This window comes from Amia ocellicauda, chromosome 1, assembly GCF_036373705.1.
Source record: "Amia ocellicauda isolate fAmiCal2 chromosome 1, fAmiCal2.hap1, whole genome shotgun sequence".
Taxonomy (NCBI): domain Eukaryota; kingdom Metazoa; phylum Chordata; class Actinopteri; order Amiiformes; family Amiidae; genus Amia; species Amia ocellicauda.
In genome coordinates, this window is record NC_089850.1 from 4,121,230 (window position 1) to 4,127,740 (window position 6,511).

At 41.2% G+C, this 6,511-nt stretch overlaps 1 pseudogene; it reads left to right on the plus strand.

Moving 5' to 3' along the window:
* The first annotated feature begins 3,144 nt into the window (after nt 1-3,144).
* LOC136716729 (homeodomain-interacting protein kinase 2-like) lies at nt 3,145-4,316 on the plus strand (annotated as a pseudogene).
* Nucleotides 4,317-6,511: the final 2,195 nt, after the last annotated feature.

Here is a 6,511-nt window from a genome sequence, read left to right on the forward strand (position 1 = left end):
ATTTTTACAGTTATTTTAGAATTATAAAAAAGCCCTTTGTGACTCAAACTGCAGACTTTGTGCCCCAATAGTATGCCTATACATTCATATACTACTGTTGTGAATTTTGTGTCCATATAATGGTTTAAAATAAATGTATTTGAATTATTCCCTTCGGAGTCAGTAGTGCATATTCTGACATCTAGCTGAACCTGCACAGGGAGAAAAGGGTGGCAGCGAGCTTCCTTTCTCGCCACAATAAACGTGGGTTGGCGTAGTCGATTTGTGGATTCAGCTGTTACCGTCACCCTTGACATTAACGGGGCTGTGCAACTTAACATTGTTTTTCATGTTTTGGCAATGACATGGACTATTAAATTAGCAGTTTAAGTTAGCAAGGCAGTTTTTAAATAAGTGCCTTATGTTTTTAGGTTTTTTTGGGAGGTGGGTAGTCCATGAACACTATCATAAATGGTATTATCATATTTACACTGTTGTAGCTGTATTTTACCATGCAGCATGTTTTTGGTAGGATGTTGACTTTTTTAAAGGAGTAATTGTTTTGTTTTGCACTTTTATTACTACCAAGATGGACAGAGTGCCACCAGTGCATCATTTAATGGCAGGGTAACCACTCTGCCAGGAACAATGAATTAATCAATAACCATCAGTAACATGCAGCCTTCAGACACTGGAAGCTACATCTGTACAGTCAACAATATGGGGGAAATGAATTGTCAAAATCAAGGGAGCATTTTCGTGATTGTCTTTGGTACTTCACGTTTGTTTAATCTACAGCAGGGGTGGCCAACCCTGTTCCTGGAGAGCCGCAATCCTGCAAATTTTCCAGGTCTCTCTAAATCACCAATCATTGGATACCTTGAACACATGGACATTTCGTCTAATTAAGACCCACAATTGGTTCAATTTAGCAGTTAACAATCTGGATAGAACAAAAACCTGAGGCTCTCCAGGACCAGGGTAAGCCACCCCTGATCTACAGTATAGTTAATCAAAACTACATCTGTGTCACAAACTGGCCTTTTCCCTCTTGCCAGCTCAAGTCCTGAAAATACATTTGTACTCTCTATTCAGGCATCAGGTTCAAAATCAAACATGACCCTGCTCTTCCACTAATGCCAGTGCATTAGCACTAGGAATAGATTCATCCAATACAAAGAAGTTTGAAATTAAATTCTCTTCCTCCTGAACTTTTAAGATTGCTAATTGAGTACTTTGGTTAATCTGTGAATAGTTTAGTAATATGTATGCATCATAAAATATGTATTTGATTTATTTATGTATTTACTTACATATGTAAACTCTATATGGCATGCTGTCCTGGTACACTTTAGAAACTCTAACTGTTGTGTCCTGTCTGGGAGACATTCACCAATATGATTTTATTATCATCTTTTGTCAATTGCAGTCAAACTCTCAAACCCTTACTCTGCTGTACACGCCACAGTGGAATTAGGTCACCAGGAGTCTCTGATATGTAAATCGGAGGAAGGCACTTGGCTAACTGGACCAAGGCACTACCAGAAGTGCACTCGGACAGATGACTGAGTCACTACAGAGGACATAACTTTCCTTTATTGTAACATGCAATCATTACATAACATTGTAGAAATAACAGAGAAGTAGAGCTGACAAAACACACATAAAAAAAATGTTTTCAGGAAAATAGTTACCTGTTATCAATCGTATGTGTATCTTGAATTGAAAGATCTGTTGTGTTCTGTCTGTTTGTATCTCTTTCCTTTTCCTAAATGATGATTGGAATGTAGAACGATGAACACCTTGCAGAGGTGTAGAATGCTTATAAGAAACAGATGACAAAATATTTACAATAATCATTTAACTTTTCATATTGTGCGTCATTTTTTAGACATATGCTTTTCCTTTTATTCTTTCCAGATACACAATCTGGAGTTATGACTATCGGCAATCTGTCACAGTTCGAATTTGGGAAGTACCAGTGCAATGCCCCTAACAGCCTTGACTTTGCAACTTGCACCATTGAACTCTCTGAAGGTTACGGGAAAAAGCAGCATTTAGAGTAACTCGGCAGATATGCAAAATGTTTTATTTTAATTTGTGTTAATTTGGCTGTGTATATAGTGCTGAATTACACTGCGAAGTCTCTCTCTATTGTTCTTTCGGTGTCTTTATCGCTGTGTATGTTTGGGGAAAGAAAAGCATATTCTATCCATCTATCTTTCTAGTAATGTAATTTTGATCAATAAATGTTTATATAAAAATAAAAATGTTCTTCTCAGGTTATGGCCACTATTCTTTGATTGCATAGAAAAATGAAGGCAGCACTTATTATCTCACACATTCATGGCCAATGAGATGATACATTCCACAGAGATTCATTCAGAATTGTATGCTAATATGTGCCTGTATCTGGATTAAAGCCTTGGCAACCCTACAGGTGCAAAACATCACTGGCAATTTACATTCGCAGCAGGCAAGTCTAGTGAATGATTCAATAATAACATTTTTTTTCTGAACGGTCTATTTTACACTGCCAGCATCATCAGCTGAGACTTGCAAGTGCCTTTCACAGTCTTGCAGATCCCAGAGAAGTGCCATTGTGCAACTGGACATCTTTCAACCTTGTGAGCTGACAGCAATCACTCTGCCACTCTTGCAAAATCAAAGATGCATAAGCTTTGCAAGAATTTCATGACATTGGGGAGTGTATTGGGCTAAACATGATAACTTGACCATTATTGAAATACATACAAACCAACAAAATACTGTTCAATTTGCACTTTAAACCCCAGATATGCTGTCCTAAAACTGAACATTTCATAATTTACATATCAAATACATTTTCAGCTGTAACAAAATTGAAGGCAGCACACACAATTCAGTATCAGACTGCCTTGTCATTTCTGTGATGACTCATTCATTCAGTCATCAGTCATTGGTCAGAAATCTACTACATCACTGCATAGAATTCTATGACATCATAATGGCATTCTACTTCCAGATTATGCTTTAGCATCTCACAACTGACTTGACTCCATTCCAAATTGATCCAGACAGCAGTGAAGATCTGTGAAAGAGCCAACCTAATTTGCCAACCTGGTAATTTATATATTTCGTTTTCGAGTTTTGCAAACTTTGGGTGAGTAAGATAAAGAGTAAAGAATGTCTGTGAAATCATCTGAGATGGGGACCAGCAGCAGCGGGTCCACTGTTGCCACGGATGAGGATAACGCTGAATAACGGCTGGTGGAGCATGAGGTGCTCTTCTCCAAGGGAAACCTGTATGAAGTCCTGGATTTCCTGGGCCGGGGCGTCTTTGGCCAGGTGGTGAAGTGCAGGAATCACCGTACCAATGAGATAGTGGCCATCAAGATCTTGAAGAGAAAACCCGTCTATGAGCAGCAGTGCCTGATCGAAGGCAACATCCTGGCCAGGCTGAGCAGAGAGAGCCCCGAACAATACAACCTCATCTGGGCTTACGAGTGCTTCAGGAACAAGGGCCACTTGTGCCTGGTGTTCGAGATGCTGGACCAGAACATGTTCGACTTCCTCAGCTTCAGGCCCCTGCCCTTCAAGCACATCAGGCCCATCCTGCAGCAGGTCGCCACTGCCCTGATGAAGCTGGAGAGTTTGGGGATGATCCACACCAACCTCAAGCCTGACAACATTATGCTGGTGGACTTGGCTAGGCAGGCCCTCCGATTCAAACTGATCGACTTCGGCCTGGCCATCCATGTCTCGGAGGCAATGTGCTCTGCCTGCCTGCAGGCCACATATTTCAGGGCTCCAGAGATCATCCTTGGCCTGCCCTACAATCCAGCAATCAATATGTGGTTGCTGGGCTGCATCATTGTGGAGCTGTTTCTGGGGTGGCCTCTATACCCCGGGGCATCGGTGTATGATCAAATCTGGTACATTGTTGAGATGCAGGGTTTGCCTGCGGAGAACCTGCTAAGTGCTGGGACAAAGACAGGAGAGTTCTTTAAGAGAGACTCGGCCGACTCTCTGTGGAGACTGAAGACGCCAGAGGAGCATGAGGGAGAGATGGGGATCTAGTCAAAGGAGCAGCAGCTGTACATGTCCAGTGGATTTGATTACATTGCACTGCTCCATATGCCAATGGATCTGGAAGGTAATGACTTGCTGGCGGAATTGACAGACCGACTGCAGTTCATCGACCTGCTGAAGAGGATGCTGAAGATGGACCCAAATGACAGGATTACCCCATCCTAGTCCAGAACCATCCATTTGTCACCTTGACACATCTATTTGAGTTCCTCCCCAGCACATATGTCATGTCTTGTGCCCAGGACTTGGAGGTCTGCTATAGTTGAGTCAATACCAACACAGCCCCCAGCACGACCTCCAACAGCCAGCTCAATGCAGCCCCCAACACGGCATCCAACAGTCAGCTCAACGCTGCACCCAACAAGGCACAGCAACTCGTGGCTGCAGAGGGGAACGAAGGGCACCGCGGGCAGCCAGATATCATCACCCCCACCATCGTACAGGTACCAACTCTCTCTTCTCACTAATCTTCTTTGATGACACCAGACCCTTCAGCATTTTGTCAGCAGAGAATCCCACATGAACTTGCATGAATGAGATTGTTTTTGTCTGTAACATCTATTGACATCAGTTTTGATACTGTTTGCATTAGCCATCACATCAGACTTGATTAAACGATCCATAATTGATGTGATAACATTAGAAAGATCCGCAGCCAGAAAAGAAATCATTGGTCTGTCTGTTTGATATAGATTCAAGAAAGGTGCAACCTCTTTTGAAAATGACAACTTTGCAGGCATCAGTGGGTCTCTGCACCCTTCTTAGTATAGGATTTTGTTCCAGGGTTGGGGAATGTGTCTGCCTCTACTGCATTCACATATTTCTTCAAGTCTGGCAATATCTTGATCATTCTCTCTGTAACTGGGACATTCTCTACTCATCTTGTTTTACAGAATTTGTGTGGAATAAGAGGAGATGTTTCTCCAACAGCTTTGGCATAATCCTCTCTTCGGGCAGGAGAATCTTTCAGTAACATTACTGGTATACATTCCAATCTGAGGCATCTACACCTTTATTTAAATGCCCCATGCAAAAAATATAGAGGACACAGCTACCCACATTTAGTAACACAGTATTGTCATCTCATTCAAGTTCAGTCTGTATAAGGTCTTGGAATTTAAAATTGACATTAGGTCCATCCATTGAAAGCTGTACAAGACTTTTGTAATTTAACCCCTCTGTCGACTTGTGGAAGACCTCTACCATGTCCTCTGCTGTGGTGTGGCCCATTAATTCAGAAGTGAAGTAACGTGTAGCTACAGCATCATTGTCCCAAAATCTTAAATTAATGTCCATTTGCTTTGTTTGGGTCTTATGATTGAAGCTTTCATCAAAAAGCAAAACATATCCATTCTTAAGAGACCTTATCCTGTCCATCATATGTAACTTGCAGTATGGTGCTATGCCAAAAACAGTGAAATAAGAGGATTTAGTATCTCCACATTTAAAGCTGCTGGCAATGTCACTATCTGGGAACATTCTTTTGAAGAAAGACCGTATAAAAGAAAAAAATGTGCAAAGCTGTAATTTACCATATATGCCCCAAATATAGGCTACTCATACTATTAAATGAATCTAAACCATAATCCTATGAATTCATTCAAATTGCAATTGTGTCATCAAATCAGCTATCCCCCAATATAAGCATTGAACCACTAAATCCTAATTGTAGACTATGCTTAATGTTAGTGCGATTTAATACCCAGTATTATGACTACACCACAACTGGATTCGGGCCTTATTTCAAGGGCCTGTTGTCAATTTTTTTAATTACTCCTCTTTGGTTGATTCAAATGTTAAATAACGATTAATTTACACAAATCTATGAGTTTAAATACATGTCTAAATACCGGTTGCAGAGGCTAAGAATTTGTCTTGCGTTAACGGTAATTAGCTTGCAACCTAATAAGCTACATTTTCAATTCTGTCAGCAACCACTAATGCTACCTAACATACACTTTTAAAATAACTAGCAAGCTAACGTTATAGCTACATACCGCTTTCTTCTGATGACCTGAACGACCAGTGGGACTCAGTAAGCTTCAGGCACCACAAGATTTCAGCCTCCAGGGTCTTTGCTGGTGTTTATCTGAGACGTGCTCCACTGTGTCTCATACTACTGTCACTGGTGGGAGCGGCTTCATTAGCTGACTGCTGTTCTCTTGGCGTGGACTGCAGTAGAGCACTGATGGGCACTTGGGTTGAAGATGATGCTCCTGTCGGCTTCATGAGGGTAGCATGCTTCTTACTGTTTGCGTGGCTGCAAAGTGCTCCCTCTCCCATATTTGATCGATCGATAGTAGCTTTACAAACTTTACATTTAGCTTTTTTGTCATCTACTTTTAACACCTAGTCATAATTTTGTAGCCAAAGCTCTTGAAATTTACATTTTCCTGACATGTTTGCCTTCATTAGCAGGTAGAAGAGACTGCATATCTTGACTGAAGTGATTCCCAGTTGA